The sequence below is a fragment of the Poecilia formosa genome, unplaced genomic scaffold (assembly GCF_000485575.1).
Source record: "Poecilia formosa unplaced genomic scaffold, Poecilia_formosa-5.1.2 Scaffold567, whole genome shotgun sequence".
Lineage (NCBI taxonomy): Eukaryota > Metazoa > Chordata > Actinopteri > Cyprinodontiformes > Poeciliidae > Poecilia > Poecilia formosa.
Window position 1 is genome coordinate 144,919 of NW_006800506.1, and position 22,184 is coordinate 167,102.

The 22,184-nt window shown below is 38.1% G+C and overlaps 1 protein-coding gene across 4 annotated transcripts in view; it reads right to left on the reverse strand.

Annotated features, from left to right (window-relative positions):
- Positions 1-22,184, reverse strand: part of sema6cb (semaphorin 6Cb) — a 117,552-nt gene that overhangs the window by 84,525 nt on the left and 10,843 nt on the right. For 3 of the 4 annotated variants that reach the window (XM_007540856.2, XM_007540855.2, XM_007540854.2), the window contains exon 2: positions 8,763-8,930. The exons of the other annotated variant lie outside the window; for it this stretch is intronic. The gene's annotated coding sequence lies outside the window, so the exon portion shown is untranslated. The remainder of the gene's footprint in view (positions 1-8,762; positions 8,931-22,184) is intronic. 4 annotated transcript variants of the gene reach the window in all.

The window sequence follows — 22,184 nt, forward strand, 5'->3', positions numbered from 1 at the left end:
GAATCAAACATTTGCCTGTAAATATGTTCTAGCCAAAATTCAAGTGGTTTCAATTTAGTTTCACCTGGTTCAATTTCCGTAAATGATAAAACATAATAAAATAAATAAATAAATAAGTAAAAATAAAAAAATTACCAACCAACACCTTTTGTTATGAAATTATTAGCTGGTAAATAAAATAAAAACATATTCAACACATTAGTACAGCTGTACTAATTTTAAATCAAATCAGAAGGGGCTGAGCTTTTCCCATGTTGGTGTTAGAAGCATATTTTTAAGTTGCATAATCAACCTTTGCTACAAATGCTAAGCAAACAATACAGGGAAGTTGTGGTATTGCATTTTAGCCAGTAACATGCTTTGAGTATGTCATTAGCCAAAAAAGATACACACAGTACACATTTTATCTATTTATATGACCTCAATGGAACGCTTGTTGATGAAAACTAGAACGATAGAAGCTCATTTTTAAATGCATTATCACCTGTTTGTGGTATCTGACAGCAGATCATGCTAGAAGCCACACCTACTGGGTCTGCCTGCCTGTATCTGTGGTTAAGCCAGTTGTCTGGATGTCTGGTATCATCAATTCATAGAGACAAGCATCTGCCCAGGTCTCCTAACTGTACCTCTGTCCTCACTGGCCTTTCAGGCTGTTCTGCAGACAGCTATGTGCTATTGGCTCGGCAGTGCAGCTTATCATGATCAACACAGGAAATGTGAAGCCACATAGAGCGGCCGCTGACACTTTAATTTGTCACCAGCGATAGGGTTTGTCAAACTATTCATGGAGTTCATCAGCCAGCTGGCTGTATTTGCTCACTCTGTCGATGACTTTTCAGCCCTCTTGAGAAATCTTCCACCACCACGACCTTGATGCTTAACTGTGGCATATTTTTCACGAGCAGGTGCCATGTTCCTCCTCAGCGCAAGAGTATGCGCTGGGTACTGATGAAGCTAAATCAGTGCTTGAAAAAAAAATATTCCCTCAATAACTGAGACAATCACTTAATGCAAAACAGTGTTATGGTTGCAGCAAGGGGGGAGTACTCGGCTGAAGAGCAACCGGAAACTCTCAGGTAAATGGAAAGAACGACTTTCCAGAGTTCAAGGTGAACATCTTGGAAGCATTCACAACACTCTTAGCGAAAGGCTTTCCCTGGCATAATCACCATCACAAGCCACAAGGAGTAATTGTTACAAGTTTCTTCTACAAGGTTACACATCATCAGCTGTCAGATTCTGCTCATGAAACAAAATACAAAACTTGCTGAAGTTTAAACTATGCATGAGGAGGAGAAGACAAGGGTGTTAGTGTCATTGAACATGTTATGGTTGTTTGGTGGTACGAGAATAAGTGGTATACTATCAGAAATGGTTCCTCTACAGAGTTTTTTTGTTTTTTTTATAGGCACAACCATCCGTCAGATTTACAGTGGTGCAGATTAAAATGTCTTGTTGAGGTTAGACCTCAGAGGAGAATAGGCAGGCTCGTTTGTGATGACAGACAGCCAAGTAGCTGAAATGACCACTTGGTATATCCAAGGTATTCAGAACAACATGTCTGAATGTGCGACACATGAAACCTTAAAGCACATGAACGGCAGAAGACTAGACCGGCTGCCACTCCCATCAGATAAGAACAGGAAACTGAGGATACAATTTAAACAGGTACACCAAAAATTACCAGATTGGAAAAATACAACCTTGTCTGTCGAGTCTCGATTTGCAACTCTCAAATGGCAGGGTCAGAACTTGGTGTAAACAAAGCATGGATTCATCCTGCTTTGTACTGTTTAGGCAGCTGGTGGTGGGTGAGGATAGAGGGGATCATTTTTTGGCATGCTTTATGCCTCTTAGCACCAATTAAGAATAATTTATTTGCCATAGCTTAAGGAAAATCTCCATCACTAATATGTTACATTAATCAAGATAATGCATTCTGATGTTATATTATTGAAAGTTTAGAACTGCACTGATCTTTTAAAATCAAAATGAAGACCACATTATATAACAGTATTTTTTGTATTTATATAATTTAGGCAACACACAAAACAGGTTTTACAGTTGGAATAATGTTGACCATATATGTTTAGTCTTTAGATTCAAAATTCATGAAGTCTCAACACAGCACACATAAACATATATAAACACTTGCTTCCTTGACCTTACATTGTCCTGAAATATTTTAACTTCATAGCCGATGGCCCAGTGGCCTTCCAAAAGCAAAACAAATGGCCATTTTACAAAATTAATCGCATCCAAGTTCTATTTAAGCTACAGCTTCAGGTAAAGAAATGCTCAGCTGAAACCAATACCAACAAGATATAAGCATAATAGAAATGACCACCATCTCCCAAGTGCATTAGGAATTAGTTGAACTCTTCCAATCTACTTTAACATCCACTTTCTATTACACAACAGAAAAAAAAAGGTTGCATTCGAAAATGATGCATCACTCGGCAAACAGAATGAGATGATTCACTTTAATCTCTGAGATTTAATTTCCTTACTTCTGTCCAAGTGATTTGCTACTGCAGATGTCTTCTCTCTATGCTTAAGCCCTGCGGCCATATGCTCCAACTACACAGACTGAAGCGAAGGGCTTTTAATCAGTCTTCTCAATGATGGGGCACATTCTGTCATTAGAAGACACAAAGCTTTGAGGCTTGTTTGAGTCTCTCACTTCCAAGTATTTCAACTGAAGTTAGGTCTGAAACCCCTGCACCTTTTACTGCATTGTGTTTTTAACTTTGTGGCTTTCTCCTCTATTCGAGGTGGTAGCAATCCCACTGTTGTTCACAAACACATTTTGAACTTTATTTTCATACGGACGCTCTTATAGGAACACCGTTAATGTTGATTAATTTAATTCTTGAGCTTAACTTTAATTGTTTCCTTTTACAACACACACACACTTGTTTTCTGGGAAAGAACACAAATGCTGAACCAAAACAAACACATAAACATAAGCATGCATGAAGTACTTATTCAAGGAAAGTTGGAATGGGAAAATGGCTACTATTACAAAGAGCTTTTGATTTTACATCGTAGTTTGAGACTAATCCTTGTCCTTCCAATCCAGTTGGACAAAAGCATGAAAAGGAAAATGTACCGTTTTCTTCTTGGCCTCCACATAACAGCTTGATACACCATCAAGCTGAGCACACAGCCAAAAGCTGAAGAAACAATCCCCCCCTCCATCTCAAGCAGCTATTTTGGATTTTACCCAACTGTCCAAATATATAAATTTTAATATGGACAGGAGTTGGACAAAGGTTTATGACACATTGCATTAATAGGTAAACATGAACATGAACTTCCTCAGCAGAACTATTTGCTTTTTGACAACAAAACCTAGATAATTTCTGCATAAGGGCAGCCAATTTGAGAATTTAGATATAATAATACAAAGGTCGCAGGAGAGAAAAATGTAAACATATAGCCTAATGATATATTTTTAATGTCATTGACAGACCCATTATTTATTAATTGACCTAATGTTGACAGAATATGATGAATAAATAACAATTAATCCATACTGCAGTCCTGTGCTTCAAGTTTAGGTAGTTTAGTGGGATCCACGTGAATTATTTTTACATGATGTTGGGTTGAGTATGCTAAAGTTATCATACTCGGTAAAGCTAGCATGGTAGCTAACTTTAGCATGTAAACCACCATTAGCATAGTTCCTGAAATTTACTCTTGATGCTAACAGTATAATGCTGGGATAGTAGCAAAATTAGCTAATTAGTTCATGCTTGCATCTCAGCCAAACTTTAATACTGTTCAATTTTTAACTTAGATTTAACACCATGTTAAATTTGGAGTTGGTTTCCTCATTGTGGCAACCCCATTTGAACTACATTTCAGCTTCTGGCCTGTTGAATTTCTTCAACAGGCCTACATTTTTTTTGCATATTTGTCCTTCCAATATTTTTACTGATTTGAAATTTCCAACTGTATCTGCTTTAGCTCGGCTTTTCTTTTTTTTTTTTTTTTTCTCAGCAGCATATAAACTAAATGCTATTTTTCCAGCATTAAAATTAATTAAGGTTTTCATCTTCATTATTTAAAAAGCATTACCATAAATTTCAGACTTGCAATGAAATCAGATCTGCTTGTTTATGACCTTTACTTGTTGTTTAAAAAAAAAAAAAAAAAAAAAAAAAAAAAAAAAGACTGTTGACCCTTTGCTCATTTAAATTGTAATTATAAACGGCCTTGAGTCAAGCACTGGAGGGCTGCCTGACTTTCACCTCAACATTAAATAATCCTTGCCTCATTATCCAAATTGACTAAATGTTTCCGACCCAAGCTAAGAGATTAAATTGTTAAGAGATGTTAAAGCTGACTTTAAACTGTAGCACCCATCCACAGCTCTTGGAACGCGTTCCTGAAACAGATGTTGGACTGTTTGGTGTGTAGCCATGATTGTCAATACTGCAGAGCCCGTTTTAATCTTTTGGTGGGGCTTCATTCCTTTCACAAGGCTTGATTTATTTAAACTCAGCTGCAGATAAAGTTTAAACTCTGTGGTCTGGAAGCTTTTTGTTTCTGCATGAATACAAAAATGTAAATGCTACTGCTGGACATGGAGCAAAATGCCTGCAGATTGTTTATCCTTACAAAGAGCTATTACAAAATGTGACTGTTTTCTGTTGCTCAAACGGAGCATTTGTGTTTTCTCAATCAAATTGACTTCAGCCAAGCATTTTTGGGTGTACAGCACATGGACTTTTCATTATAAATGTGGAATCTGTTTGAGGTTTGAATTTAGTGTTTATGTGGGTTTAGTTAGTCTAAAGCTCCTAGATGTACATAAAAAAAAATAAAAAAATCTGAAAAAATGGGTGTTAGAGGGAAAGTCATCAGATCACTGTTAAAGAGCATTCCAAAAAAGTACCCTACAAAATTGGTAAAAGAAAAAAGAATAAAAAGGCTTTTGCTTTATAGATGCATGCTGCAAACACCCAGAGGATTACAGGTTCGTGGATCAATATCTCTGCACTGGGCTTTCTGATAAATATACAACAATGTGAATGCTATGCCAAATAACTTGTAAAAACACCTAAATTTGGCAATTATAATTTATTTTATTTTTTAATTAATCAAAATATCTACACTTCATTGGAATGCAATGATTTCTTTTTTTTTTCTCTGTGGTAATGTGACTAAAAGTTTTTCTTAAGCACTCCTTAAAATAAGGAGGCTGGTGCCTCTCCAGCTATCGGGCGAGAGGCGGGTCACCCTGGACAGGTCGCAAGTCCGTCGCAGGGCAACACAGAGACACACAACCATGCATACACACACTCACACCTAGGGGCAATTTGGAGAGGCCAATTAACTTGATAGTCATGTTTTTGGACTGTGGGAGGAAACCGGAGAACCCGGAGAAAACCCACACATGCACAGGGAGAACATGCAAACTCCATGCAGAAAGACCGGGGCCGGGAATCGAACCCAGAACCAGAACCGGTAATGGACATAAAAATTAAAATCTCCAAAGCTGTTTGTTGAAGAACTGCCAGTAAGAATGGCATCTAGGGTTTTAACAACTCTTCATAAATTCCTACAAGTGCTATCTGCATGCCAATCTGTTCTGGGGGTTGTTTAGCAATTTCTGGCTAACTATTGTAAATGTCAGTGTGTCTCATTAAGCATGGTGGAGGATTTCTGATGTTTTGTGACTGTTTCTCTTCCACAGAACTTGATGATTTTTTATAAGACAATAATAAGGCATTTTAAATAAGAATCCTGTGGACTCTGCCAGAAAAATGAAAAAGGGTCATCATTGGTTATTTTAACAGGTTAATTATAAAAGTGTTTTTGCCAACTCAAGACACAAAATAGTTCATCAGACAAAATAAACATTTTTATTGGCATCTCAGTCACCTGTGTGTTTACCTGGTTAGAGAACAGAAAGGCAGATAAATGCTCCAACCTCGTAAAAAAGAGGGGAAAACTCTAAAGACCTAAAATTTATTATTTTGATTTATCTTTAATATATTAACAGTTACAATATTTTTATTTAGAGCACAAATGTCAAATTTCTTGTTCATGTGCATGAACACAGCCAATTCTGAATCTATTGGTAAAAGGTTAGGAAGGGCACTCACAGCAGTAGTTTCAATCATTGTGTCGGGCACTGTCTGTATCTGAAGTCTAACTTTCGTATTGCACAGACAACATTGTTCATGCAGCCTAACAAGATTTTAGATAAATTTAGTGTTTCAAAAACCTATCCATTGCTTTTCTAAAGAAAACCCAACTGGGGAGCAGTTCCACATCCTCAGGACTCAGCCTAATGAGCAATGGCACTCCTTGTCAGAGAAACTATGATCTAACTAAAAGTCATGTTGCAGTGAAAAACATCCACGGGGACTTGAGTCAAGCTTCACCAAAACCCTAAGGGTAAACTTTGTCAAATAAAAGCAGTTCTGTAAATAGAACAGCCTGCAAACATGTACAGCTTACTGTCATATACAGAATGCAGATAATGCTATGCATCTATAGCAAGTTGTATATTAGGGCTCCCAGAGTCCCAGCAGTCAGCCATTAGTCTAAGCTCTCTGACCCTGTGTGAAATCCCTCAGCATTCTTTCAGCTTTCTGAGCGGATCCAAGCGAATACCCTCCGACAGCAAATGTGCGCCTCCACTGCACACATCATTGATACTAATGGGGACGGGTGTAGGATAGGGTGGCATGCGGATCAGAGTGTGCTGGGGTGTGATGTGTGGGTGCACACAAAGTAACCAAAGTCAAGATTACACAAATGGAGCTTGTGTGTTTGCTCCGCAGCGCAAAGATCAATTCATGTCACTGCAGCAAATGGTATGACAACCAGTCTCCTCCCCAACACCATCTGCCTCCTCTGTGACAATTTGTCACAGCACATCGAAGTGTGGCAGTGCCCTCATTTAACACTGAACGATAGCATGGCTTGGAGAAGAAAATGTAGAGAAACAGATGAAGAGGAGAAGAAAATAAGGGCAGAGGCAAAGCCCTCTGGGTAACGAGTGAGAGAGGTCAATGTGAGTTTATAAGAGGGCAAAGACAACGAAATATACACATGGGACATTTTGGTGACTCAAGTGTGAAACAGATACACACAAGAATATGGGTTTAAATTTGGATCAGGACATCGGATGCATGACTCTTTTCTCTGAGAGGCTTCATGTAAGCTTTAAGGACAAATAAAAAAAACAAAAAAAACAAAAAAACAAATATATATATTCACAATATAGCATGAAATAGGAGAGTCATCTGCAGTCCAACTGTGGCACAAAGTTAAGTACATCTTTCTTTACTCCAACAACATCATCCAGGCTGCAGGAACATAAATAAACAGAAAACCCACAAATAATTGTGATTACAAATTCTATGATCAAAAAAAGCATGTGGGTTAAAAGTTTATCTCAGTTAATTTGCAGTAAATCTAGCATCATCACAACAGAAGCTGGGGTTTCAAAAAGCCGCTTTGTGTTTTGACGAGCCACACAAAGACCTTTTCAGAAAGTTCCTGGCAAGTGGGCTTTGAGCAAATGTCTATACATGTAAAACTATGCTCTTTCACAGTGGCAGCGACATAGTGCCTGCATTATTAAGCAAGTGGGTGACAAGATATGTAAGCAATGCCCTTCATTCTTTTTGCCTCCCTCTCCCTTACTCCTGCATTTGGCAGAATAACACCTCCATTCAACTCAGCGGTCTGATCGCGTTTCATGCTTGTGCACCCGCACTGACTACCATTCTGTCCCATTCAACCTACGTTGATGCATCTTTGTGCCATCAATAATGACATTGGGGCCCCTCATGCCACCATGATGCCAGAGATCCAGCTCAGCAACAAAACCTCATTTTCATACACTCAACCAGGAATCAGCAGTGATGTTTCCCTGCCGTCAGCAGAGTGCATTGCCAACATGGTGGGCTTCTATTCACTTTGACTGATGCAGAATACTCTACTTTGGTCCCGAGCTGCACGTGTGCACAGCCAGCCAAAAGAGGGGATCACAGAACAGTGGAGCTTTGAAAAGCAAGCATGAATAGAGAGAACCAGAATGTGAACATTCAATGAGTGAAAAAAGGAGCTTGTGAGGAAAAAGCTATGTGTTAACCCTCCACTGTGCCTTTTATTCTTTGGTCAAGCTAAAACAATATCATCATAACCTGCAAAGGCAACATGATCAGGGAAAAACAGTAATACCTTTACCTAACACACTGCTAAATTTAAACTCCCAAACTTCTCCATTCATCTTCCATCAGAAACCTAGTGAATTGGAGCAGATACAACCTCCCCTGCAGCTACTGGAGACATTATTATAGGTCTTTATATGCCTTTATAATAAATACTGTTCACACTTCCAGCCGTTTAAAACTTTGCAAATATTTTTCTTCAAATTCACAGCTATGCACTAGTCTGAGACATCATTTTCACATGACAGATGTATAAGAAAAGGCTGTTATAAATCGTCAATATACAGAAAGAATGAATGGCTAATCATAAGAAGAGTTGCTATGTGCTGATCCAATCCAATCATGTGGCACGCAAAGTTTTGTTAATCTAAACAGCAGAAGCAATATTTATTTCCAGCCCTATAACAAAAAAATCAAGATGCACAATAACAGTCAAACACTGCGCCTATAAAGTTTATGTTCTAAGGATGTGCAAAGAAGCAAACAGAGGGTAAAAGGTCTTACAATGTCTGACATTTAAGTTACATTACAAGAGGAGAAAAGAAGGTCATGTGATCTTACAGTTTTGTCACGTCCAATGATCCAGTAATCTGTGCTCCTCCTACTTCTCCAAGGTAACAATCTGTCTTGTTGCGTGAAGGACAAAGTGGCTCGGTTGGTGGGCCGTCAAATGCTAAACCCTCCCTTTGAGGATCCTCCTTTAAGAATGCTTAGTCTTCAACAAACTTCCTGTGAAAGCAAACAGAAAACCACATAAGAATGCACAATACGAACAGCTGCACAGCAAACACTCTGCTTTAAAAACCTCAGGGGTTTGTCACATTTGCCTAAATGGTGGCCGGTGACCCACAGAGGCCCCATGAAGAGGGGCTTTATGTCTTCTCAGAGTAATCTCCTCAGTCACTGTGCCGTCATAACATCACAGCTAACACAAGCAGAGGAGTCATAAAGAGAGCCAGATGTGCTGGGGTGAGCTGGGTTACGGGCACAACTTGGTGATGACAATAAAGAAGCTGAGGATTTTTATGGTTCAGGAGGACTGCAGGGTGATGTTTGAGCAGTTTGCTTTTCTGCCTGGAAAACAATGGGTCCATTTGCGGAAACATGCCCAGTTAAATATCCTTACATGAAATGGGCCATAAGTTCAGAATTGTTTAATTCCCAAGACAAAGCTCCGCCCACTCTCCACAGATTGCCAGGAGTGATCTATAGAATAAATGCAGCACCCGGTGTAAGATGCCTACACTTGTGTTAAATGCAGGGTACATTATCTAAATGCACATTGTCAGTTTTTGAAACTGACAATGTGCAGGTTGGTTTATGGAAGATGTGGAAGCAGATATGCTCCAGGTTATTTGCTGCAAAACAAAAACAGTGTTATAGAAATGCGTTGGCGTACAAATTCTTAGTCATCCACATCTAGAGCAACAAGGCAAGTGGATTGCCATGTTTAGTCTGTTAAAAAGGGCTGCAAGTAGCTAGGAATGAAACCTATTATTTTATCTCACAGTGATACATTTTTAATGTATGTGATATATCCCATAATGTTTTCCATGTGCTTGTTTAGTAATTATTTGTATAACACTATTTACGATCAGATTATTGTGAAAATAAGATACTTTAAAGAATTCACAACAACAGAGGACAACAGCACAGCAAAAAGCCAGTGGACTTTTTTCAACATCAAAATTAATGGATCTGTTGAGTTTCGAAACAGCCAAAGAAAAATGTTTAGCTGGCTTTGTATTCTAGCATGTAGGTCTCGTCTCTTAGGTTTATTGAAACATCAGCTTTACCTGTACAAAGATATTCCCAAGCAGACTATTCACAGCTTTCCTTTCTCATTCAGTAGTTATTTACACGGCTTGTTATTAGTTCCATATAATTATAAGCATCCCTATTCTCCTTAAGCTTGCTTTTGTTCTTCACATTCACGTATGCAGCACTGCAAAGTCTGTCTCACACTGACATCCTTTACTTAGCCTCCCCACCCAAATAAACCACAGTATAGATAGGAGCATATGTTACTAATGAACTTCCTGGGAATCCATTATTGCAAATTCAGCATTCCAACCACATATGCTTAAGTAGTTTATGATGTTCATGGCTGAGTAACAGTAACTGGTCTATAGGTTTCCAGTAACTAAAGGAACCCCTGGAGACACTTTATCTGCATGTTTTCACCAGCCTCCCCCCTCAAGCCACTCAAGTAAAGCGTTGGGAAGAGGCATCCTCACTTTGGAGCAATTCCCTACAACCTTAGCCATGGATCAAGCATGTCCACTGACCAACTCCTGCAGCGCAGCAGATGAGCTGCTGTCTAAATCCCTGTTGAATGAGGCAGCCGGCTACAGCTGGTGTGAGCTGAACACAGCCACTCACTCCCATCATAGCACCATAAAGCCACTGAAGGCCTATAAATTCTTAACAACCCCAGACTCTCTGTAAATTAAGCAGAGCTGTGTGACAGCTTCAACATGCCGGTTTGTGGTGACTTAACCTGCGTGCTGTAAAAACTGGAGGGAGTCGGGGGCTGGCTGGTGGAAATGTTAAGGTCACTGTGCCAAATGACCAAATGTCTTAGTCATACAATGGCAGCCCGTGGAGTAACATATACCATCTCTAAAAACACATGGAGAGGAGGGTTTATTTAAACATAACCTTATAATAAATGCCTCTTTTTACAACAAATCTGTTACAAAGGTTTGTCTGAAAGGAGATGGAGAATAAAGAAACCACACACCGCCATGTTTTATTAAAGATTTTAAAACTGTTTTAAAATATATTGGCTGAGGGTTCTGGTTTAAAGCCAATGATGCACATCCTGCAGTAGAATGCAAAAATAAAAAAAGCTATGGAGAATTCTGCAAATGCTACATACAAGAACTACACAATATATTTTATCTCAAGCATCATAAAAGTACCACTTTATGTCACAATCACAATGACAACTTGTGACACATAGTGTCCCTACCCTACCCTAACCCATATTAATTTAATTTTAAGCCATGTAAATGTCTATAATTGTCTCCTACTTGTCTCCAGATATGACTAATTGTCATTTCCAAGTATTACCTTAATATATATGTGAACGTAAGCTGGAAATGAACCCAAACCAGTGCAGAAACTTGGGATTCAGGCTAAAGCAACCACCCATCAGAGACATGCATCGGCTTCACTGTGCTGGATTCCCAAAACCACTCAGAATATTGCTAACAAGAAGGATTTACTGAAACTCACCACATGTGCAAAACAAATTTAGATATCAAGGCCTAGAATCCCCATCTCTTAATTACAACCCGTTACTCTTTAGAAGCGCTCAATCAATTCCACCAAAAAAGTGTGTTCTCAAAAACAACATGTGGACTGGATAAGCAACATGATTAAGAGCCTCTAGCAGAGAGGTTAGAGAAATTAGGGTCGGCAGATTTAGCTAAAGAGGGCGCAGAATGAGGAGGACCTTCAGCCTATCTCTGTTGCTTGACTCAGACTTTCTCCACTCCAGTCTGAATAGAGTGGCAACCAGTATTGATTATACGGAATGAGATCAGCAGGTGGGACTATTATCAAGCGCTGCAACTTCAGCTGCTGAAGCTATTAGACAATGTGACTGGAATGCATAGGAGATGAAGGATAATGTTGCAGAAACTGTTTCCCTGGCAGACTGTGATCATTGCACCCTTGCGTTAGTAAGATTCTATAATTTCTAATCTTATTTCCAAGGAATAGCCCCACAGAGGGTTTCCCTTATCCTGCCATAATAGTTTTGAAGTCAGCCACATTTCCTTAATGAGCTTTTTGGAGCCCTACATTCCCATTAACACCACTCTAACAAACAATTTACTCCTTCAAACACCCACCTTGAGCATCCCCTTGCACTCCAGGTCTCACTTTCAGGAGTTTCGTGTCAATTTAATCTCCTCCTTTGAGCAAAGTTGGTGAAGTAATTCCTTTCCAAAAATTGCCCTAATTCTAGCAAAACAAATTTGTAGCACCATAGCCAAGCTCACCACATTCCCTATTATTACTCCTACCACTTTGTGGATATTTCCCCACAGTCCTTGCAGAGCTCATTGGGTTGTGGTCGTGATCAATGGCCCCTGACCGTAGGCGTCAAGGGGGCCCTGGGCTCCAGAAATGGAGGTATTAATAATGCAGGGTCCAGGCCTGTCATATCCTCCATTAGCACAGAAGAGGCGGGAGGCCCAATGGCTGATTGATTACTAATTAGATTAATTGCCATCTTTTAGACGAGGGGAGGAATTGGAGCAGTGACAATTATGACGGGTGAAGAGACTCACCAAAGGAAAAATATCCACTTACTCCTCTAAAAATAGAAATTTTCACAGCAGAAATGCAGAGGAAAGTACAATTGAGGAAAGAGGAGTCAGAATTTGAACACAAGAATTCAATTAACGGCCAAACAACTACACAGTAGTAAAAATAATGTCTAACAAATTACCCAATTCCCTCTAGGCCTTTCCCCACAATGCACCTGCTAAAAGCAAACAGCTCAGCTGCTCTGACCACAATGTTAACTAAAAACAACGGTCGTGTTATTTGCTGGTGTTTTCATTTGAGACAATTTTCCTCCTCCTATTCCCACATGCGTCTTGTTTGCCATTACAATGCAGAAAACAAAAAGGCCCAGAAATGTACAGAGAGCCTGAGCTCAATTTATTCTCCACACTTTCCCTTCATACAAAACTAATAAAGAGCTCACATCAAAGCTGCAGAGGACACACTTGGTGCCGAGTAGGGTAAAGAAGGATCGGACAACATGGTGGAGTAAATGTGCAATTATTTACTATGATGCTTTCCAAATAGCAACATTATTTTTGTGACACTCAACAATGAAGTATTAACCAGAACTAAAGCGTCCCCACATCACCAACACACAGCACCTTCTATTAAATCAACCTTTACCATGGAACATCTACAGTAAAAACCCAAAATTATTCATACAACTTGCAGATTTAGATTTAAAATTGTTTTCATTAAACTAAGCATAAGAAATTAGACAAGAATTTGTCAAAAGATAAAATGATGCAAAAATAGACACATGAAAAATTATATATATATATTTATTATAAGCTAGAGAAACGTACACATTTGTGGTTTGTGACGATGTTTACATTCAAAATCTCTAAAGTTTTTCGTGATAGCTCTTCTGCAGCTTAAAAGTTGTTTTAAAGAAACGCCAGAGAGCCTTCATGTCAAGGGTGCATAAAATATCACTTTGTTAAATTAAACACAATAAGTTTGGGTTATTTTTCTACCTGCTGAAGCTGTATTCATTAGCCACAAGAATATTAATAATATTGATGATAATGATGTTATAAAAATATTTATTTAAAAAAATAAACAAAAGCAACTAAGATTTTTTGGGGAAAAAAAATACTGGATTTCAAAGCTACAAAGAGTACATGAAATGTGTTTTGGTACCTTTCTTATAAAGCTTTTTAATTACCAAAACACCAGGTGAGTATAGTTTCTATAATACATGTATCTAACTAGTTATTTTTTTTTTTAAAGCAAATAAAAAAAATGTATCCGAAACAAACTATGTTTGGTTTTTATTTCCACACGTCTTAACAAGTGAAAAGCATCGCAATTAAATTCTCGTCAGGTTGAAACAATTTACTTTAAAACACATAAATAAGCAGTAAGTTTAGATGAAGATTGGACACAAATGAAGTATGTGATATATTTGGTTTATTAGGAGGAGTGCAGCAATTACACAATAACTTTCTCACTGTTAATAAACAGGATTTTCCTGTGAGCAGGTTGGAGCGATACTTAAATTACTTACCTAGTTGTACTTACGGTAAAATAATTGAAAAATGTCTGATAGACTTTTTTTCCATCCAAGTCAAACACATTCAGCAATGCCAAAACAATGTTTCCATTCACAGCATGAAGGGAAGCATGCATTTGTGCAATAGTTTCCAACCAACTGCCACAGTGGTATGACTGAACTCGTTGCACACCCACACTAAACATAAACAGCCTCACAAACAGCCAATGAATTTCAAATGGGGAGCAGCTTCATTTGTTTCAAAGCGCCACATCAGCAGCAGACCATGAGTCGTATCCTGCTCTGCTGGTTTTCAGAGATCTAAGGAGGGAAACGTCCCACCCTGCATTAGAGCATTAAGGGCAGTAACTAGTAGCCATTTCTGACGTCCAGCATGTAAAACCGGTGATTTATTTGTGGCAATCATGCAGACGACAAGCATTGGCTTTTGCTTTAAACTCCAAGTAAAGGAAATATCTTTTATCTTTTAATCAAATAAAAAAATAATAATCAGAGACTGCTCTTTATCAGCAAGTTTGACAAGGTGATCGTCTTTACACCTTCTATTCCTATAAATAATTTTTTGAGAGGCTGTCAGAGTTAAGTGGACTGCTGGACCCGATAATTATTCCACTCTCTCATTCTTCTGGGAGGCATTTCTGAGACGCATCCTCACAGCTGACAAAGTTCATCTCATATTCAACTCCACTAGTTTAGTAGAAAATGTGTAAAGACGAGGCTTTGTTGAGCTGCCATGACTGGAATCTGCTGGCACCCTGTCCCAAGGGACAATACGGCCAACAGAGCCATCCCCCTGTCAGAAACCGTCAAGAGCTGCCAATGACCTTTAAACGCCTTCATAAATTCTCCAAAACACTGAATTTGCTCTTGAATTTTCTGAAAGAAGGCATTATACAGTGTTTATGTATTAATAAAAGGTCAGAAATCTCTGGAATTCTTGTCTCCCAACTGTACTGATTTACTGTGGGGAAAAAAATAAATAAAGCAATTTTCATTTCTGAATATGCTTGGATGCGCATTTTCAAGGCAGCAAAAGGCACAATTTTACCCTTGAAGGAGGTCTGAGAAGCTCCGACTTCCCAGTCACAATACAGCAAGTTTTTAAGAGTTTGTATTTCTATCTTGACTTGTTGGTCTGTGCCCGCTTCTCCTTCCTTTCTCCTTCTTTAAGCCCAAGGCTACATCCAGCCTTCTCCTCTCTGCCCTAGAGGCTCTCTGCAGTGATGACATGCTGTGCTAATTGAAAGCGACCCTGACTCGTCCTTTTTCCAAACCACTCTGGCTGATGCCCTGTAGTTTTCTCTCCGCCGGAGGTTGACAACTGGCGTTTCAGCTGCGATGCTCTGCTGTGCAAACTCTGGCCTCGCTGTGTTGGCCTCTCACCCATCTCCCTCCACTAACACAAGGCCAAGTCCAAAGCTCGGCAGAGCAGGAAGAAACCGCAGATTTGCACCTTTTGTAAGTAACAGTTTGCCTTATAAGTGAAGAACATAGAGGCATGGATAATTTCATTTGGAAAGTTTTAGTAAAGGACTTAAAATAAATGTATCTATTTGCATGTTTTTTTTTAAAACCTATATTTAAATTGAGTGAAATTATTCTTGAGGGAATGAAATCCCTACAAAACAAAATGGCACAAATGTTGATATCCCTCACTGCTTTTAAAATAAATGCAACTGAAGCTGTTGTTTAGTTTATATGTGACTTTGTTTCTGATAAACGTTTTTAGGCACTTTTAACTGGTAATAAATTACTTCATATTTCTTTGATCTATGAAAGAGAAAAACTTGTGAACCTTTCTGGATTCTTTGTTATGCTCAGTTCTCTTCAGTTCCTGCTGCAGCAGGTTTGCTGAGACCAAGAGGATGATGGGAAAACATAGATTTCTGTCTGGTGTTGATTTGCCCATTAAGCTTTGATAAAAAGCCTAAATAAAGACGCATCGATGACCCATAACCCTCTCTGGTCACAACTGTATAGAAATATTGGAAAACAAACGGAACACAGATACCTTTTTGCAGACAAGCACATCTAATAATCCAGCTCAAACAACAATTGAAAATTTAATGAAGATGCAAACAGTCTCAGCCCATTCCCCCTTGAATAGGAGCTGCAAACTCTGAAGGACAAAAAGCACAAAAGCTAACCTAATAAATGAGCTGCATCTGCTACACAGACAACACGATTACATTCTCCTCATGCATAATTCCATTATCTAAAAAAAGGAGATATTCAACTAAAACAAAATGCTTGTACCTGCGGTGTTTCAACAGAGGTTGGGCAGCTTTTATCACAATCACAGAATAGAACTGGGGCCCGTAATGTAATAGCCTAGCAGTGTGCTCATAAATCACCCGAGGAGGCTATGTGCCACATGCGTTGACACTCCCAATCTGCCAACTTGTGTCTTTATTAAAGAGCACATTATACTGAAAGGCTCCTTTTCACCCCCACCGTCATCCTGCAATAAACGCCTCCACTAATATTTATGTGAACATGAAGATATGAACACTTTTTTTGCAGTCACAAATAAATGTTCCTAAACCTTCATGCACATATAGCTGAGCTCCGTGTAAATGTGGATTACTGAGGCATACAGACGTTGAGTATTTTTATATTTTTTTTCCCTTCTTTGTTCCCAATTACGTCAACTGTCTGCTTACCACTGCCGGTTATGCATCAACTCAAATATATGAATATCTATTTATATCTGATTAAACCAGGCAGTTAATCTCTGGATATTATTGGTCAAAAAGTATAAACAGCAGATTGTGTTGTGTATTGTGCTTTGTTGATGTGTTTTCCTTCTTCATGCTTTCATAAACTTTGACAGCTAAATTGGAATATGTCAAAAGCAAATGTCGTGTGAGCTGACAAAAAAAAAGTAATAAAGTCAGATGAGGCGTCACTGGGCTATATATACCAGACGAAAAATAACATTCATCCTAGGAGATTTTATTGAATGCCAAAAGGCTCTCATTTTGTTTGTCAAGTGGTAAATTTATAACTTTAAAAAGCTCTTAAATCTCTCTCCCTGACTCAAGCCGACTGAAAAACCCTTTCATTAAAATTTTTTTGTCATGATCCACATGCATACCTGAAACATTTTTTTAGTGACCTGTTTTTAAAACATTTTTGTTCTGAAATAAATACAAACTAGCCACTGATTACAGCTTTAAAAGAGCAAATAGCCCTTGAGATGTTGGACAATTTTAGACTGGACACATGAGAAGTTATTTGAAATTCCAAAAAGTAGATTTCAGAGAAAATAACAAAATATAAAAGTATTAGGGGTTTTTATTGTGCCTATTGCAATTTTTTCCTCCTGAAGGCAGGAACATCTGGATCAGGGGCCATGAAAGCTGGTGAGTGCCTGGACATGCCAATTACCGGAGGCAAAATCTGGGTTTGCAGACATGGTATGTCACCTCACTGGAGGTTAGGCAGCCAAAGCTGACAAGTGAGGTTAACCAATATAACTAGATATGGTTGGATTCACCTTCAAGCACAGCTTAAAGGGCCAGGGGTAAATTTTTACCCAAGCAGAGAAGTACAAGTACCTAGGTGTCCTAATAATGTGTGATGGGAGGATGAAGCAGGAGATGGACTGAGGATTGTGAACTATTATCCAGGAACGCATGCCCTCCAGTCTGTCATTACGAGAAAAAAACAACAGAGCTAAAAAATCTGAGGTCGCGATTTACTGGTCTGTCTCCGTTCAGACTCCTCACCTACAGTAATGACATTTAATTAAAAGAACAAGATGCTGGAGAGAAGTTACTGAAATGAGCTTCCTCCATGAGGTGGCTGGACTTAGCCAGTAAGTAAAGCTTGTTAAAGCATTTGATCACAATGCCCCATGAATCTCCTTCCCTCCCTTGGGATCCTGGAAACTTCACTCCTATCTATCCCTCTTGACCGAAGAACGCCTTAGGAAACTATATTAAAATATGCTATGAGCTATGTTCTCAATGACTCATGTCACATACAGTCAACATGGTAACAACTCAGGAAACATCCAATAGGGGGGAAAAAAAAAAAAAAAAAAAAAACTGGAACCATATCGGAGTTTATTGAAAACACCAGATTTTTGTCTTCAGTTTGAAACAAACAAAACAAACACATTTTTTGGAGGCATTGAGCAGTTTATATCTTTCATCACCAAGCTGAAGAAGCATCTCTAACATTAAAATAATACTTTCTGGACTTTACCCTACTGCCAAGGCTCCTCATAGGCACAACTGAACATGAAGACACATTTCATGGATTTAGTTAAATGAGCTGCAAACCAAAAAAAAAATTAAATAGTAAGCAATGCTCTTGAAGAACAATTGTAGCTTTTCATGTTCAAGTTTGGTAAACTAACACACTGCAAACGGACTAGTTTTAATGCCACAATAATATGAGCGACAACTCACAACAGCTGAAGAATACGTTTACTCACAATCTTCATCAGTACTAATTTATATAGTCACTTGGATGGATATTTTATGATTAACAAACTTTTGCATGGATTTCAGTCAACAAAATGCTTAATCTCATAAGCCAGAAAAGAAATTAATGATTAAAATAAGTCAAAGCTGCAAGTAAAAAACTTGTGGCTCAATCACAAATGAAATTTTAAATACAAAATTGAATCGTGATTATTTTTGGTTTACTTAATCAGCACACCAGACACATCTGTGTCCACAAACAAGTTTTTAATTATTTTCTTCTCTGTTTAAAATGTTAATCTTGAATCTGAGGCAAAGCTCACAAAATCATGCTAATCTTGTCTTAAGATCTGAGGAGAATTTCAAGTGTTAACATATGTGCTACTTAAAAACTCAAACATTTTTAGGTTCTGAGATTATTATTCAGAAGGAGTTGGAACAACTGTGGAAAATGTTTCAGAAAAAAACAAAAACAGCATGGTCTGTTTAAAACCTAATAATATATTTATTATGTGGTTTTATCAGTCACACTATGTTTCTCAGTGCCTTCTTGCTCACGTCAGCCAAAAAAGACGGCTGCAAATGTGTTTCAGCAGCATATGATAAACACATGTGATGAACAAGCCTTCAGTTATGGAATTCGAGTGTCTCTGCCTGCTCTCAGTTACGGGTCTATTTGTTCCTAAAATTCTGCAGGCTGCCTGCGTGTTTTCAACTAAAATAACGCAAATTGCAAGCGGGAAAAACAGCAGATCTTCTTCTCCCACTCACTTTTTTGCAAACACAAGATGTATCCCTTGGTAAACACCTGCTGCAGAACATATCCTGTTGCTGCGAAGCAGAAATCTAGACAGAACTGAAGCCATTAAATGCAAGAAATACTAGACTAGAGATAGTCTAGAGATAGAAAAAAAGCTTTGCCTTCTGCTCTCTCCTGAGGGACACCTTCTCTGAGAACACTCCTCACCTACAAAATTTGCTGTATGAATGTTAAGTAAAAGCTGCAAAATCAACCAAACTTAAAAAAATATATATTTAAATTCTTTAAAAATGAGTATATTACTCTAAGCTATTGTAATAATAATAACAATAAAAAACACATAATATCGGGAAATAAATAATCACATTTGATTCTGGTTTAATCTTGTGAAGTCTCTGGTTCATTCTTTTTTTTTTTCAATCAGCTGAGAAAAACATCCACACTAAACACCATCATCTCACATTCTGAACTCGAAATAATAATTCATGGTTTTGTTTGATCACAGTTGAATTACTGCAATGCCGTATACACTTGTCTCTCTAGAATAGTTGCAAGTTGTTCAAAATGCTGTCATCAGGCTTTTGATAAAATCCTTCAGGGTTTCACTGTGACTCCAATCTTGATTCAGCTACGCTGGCTTCGAGTTTATTTCAGAGAGCAATTTAAGATCCTTTTACGGACTTGGAGAGCTCTTCCTGGACAAGCACCAGGTTGACTTCTGCACTCATATGTCCCTGGCAGGTCCATCGGTTCCTGTGACCAATGATCTCCTAATGCTTCCCTCTGTGAAGCCGAAAACAAGAGAAGACACTGTTAAAATGTATTTCTATTGTGTTTTTATGCATTGTTGGCTCTTGGAAGTGCTTTGTTATTTTATAACGCCAAAGATGCTACAAAAATAAAGCTTTTCTTACTTATTCAACTAATAACCTTGTTTCTAATTGGCAGTGACAGCCATTGTTCAAAGCATAAGACAATTCATAATATTTTCCATCAATAGTTTCTGTTTTTGTTGCCATTTTTACAGTAAATATACATAGAAAATCACCAACATCCTCCTCCATAATGACTGGGGAAAAAAATAAAATAAAAAAAATCAAACACACTTCTCTACCCCTGTCTGCTAAAATGTCCTGTCCCTCCAAACTTGGTCAGTAGAGAATTACAAACATGGCTCCCACAGCGCACCAATAACATCCTGAAAATTCAGATCAAACACAGCCTCACTGGAGTCGAGGCTGAGCCGATGCTATCTTTTGTGATGCAGAACATGCGACTAGGAGGACCACGACAAAAGGGAGCGAGTCAGACAGGTAATCCAGGATTACAGCACCAACATATCATTTTGTGGATACGTTATTCCTGCTCAGTCGTCTTTTGTATGAAACGTGGGGCACAACCTCATCTGTCTGCTGCAAACTCCTCTCTGGCACCCATCGATGAGGCACCGTGGACCGGCATAGACAATGAGATAATGAGCTCTTGTTGCCTTGTCAACGCCATCCTTTATTTTACCTCAGCAGCCACACACTTAAGCTTTTGTTTGCATGCTTGCCAGTGTGATGAGATCCTCAGTAAACAAAATACCTAGGTGGTGGATTCCATGTTCTATTGTTTTATAAAATCTAAAACATATTATTAAATTTCAAAACTATAGCAGCCCTGCAACCACCAACATAATTTTGATATGGTGAGGAAAAAACAGCAAAATGGTTTTGGACTGTAAAGGCAGATGTTTACATGCAACATTAATGAAATAATATAACTACAAAACTGTGCATTGCTGAATTAAAAGTATTACACAACCACCTCCCACTTTTCTTCAACACATTAGAATCACATTTAAGTTAGAATCCAGCAATCCAGACACATTTTTTGGTATGACTGACATTACGAGCTTTTTGCTTGAAATATTATATCACAATAAATCCTGCATTCTAGCAGTCCTTTGCAATTCCAGTCCTGCTCATAATTATGCTGGGATATAATATATAATTGTAGAGCAGAACTGCAAAATGTATAAAATTTTACAAATGCCTACTCCCTTCACTTTTTAAAGCTGATAAAATTAATATGTTTTCTACACTTTATTAAAATAATCATAATCTTGGAAGGTCCTTAATAGGGTGACTGCAGCGTAACAGGAAGAGTAGTTGTCTAGTTGACAGAAAGGTGAGGGTTTGATTGCAGCTTCCTTCTGCTACATGTTAATGTGTCCCTCGGGGATGCACTTAAAGCCAAAGATGTGTGTGTGTGTGTGCGTATGCGTGCGTGTGTGTGTGTGTGTGTGTGTGTGTGTGCGCATTTCTTTGTGCAACTAGATGGATGTGGCTCAAGAGCGAAGGTAAAAATAAAAAACTGGTGTAGAAATTCAGTCTATTATTTCAATTTCATTTTCAAATCAGTTTAAGATGAAAGAAGAGATCTGAATTGTTACCTATTGTACTCTTACATAAAGTTTTAATAATCTCAGTTGGGAATCAAAAATACTGCCACAAGTACAACATGTACCTTTTTGAAATACAGCCATTACAGAAGAAAGCCATAGTTAAATCAAGTATTTTAGTTTCAGATTTCCAAGAATCTAATCTAATTATGCAAAAAAGTACAAGCTATAAAACCTTGTAAAGTCTAAAAGCCTGTGCAAAAATAAATAGTTTTACAATGCTTCTTATACGAAAAAAGGTAGAATTGATTATTTGATTTTTATTCCATTCCACTGTGACATGCTCAATTTTACTTAAAGTTGGAGTGGTAATTTTCACATATAATTAAGTACAAACAATGCTAGTGTAAACTCTTTTCTTGAAGGCTGTCACAAAAATCTCAGATGAGACATAGGTGTCTGACTTTGGTTGTTATTATTAATTAATTAATTATTATTATTATTTAATTTATTTATTTTTTTAAGGTTTGTTCCAATGCTTTTGAACTAAATTATTCAAACCACAATACTCCAAACAGTAAAATAT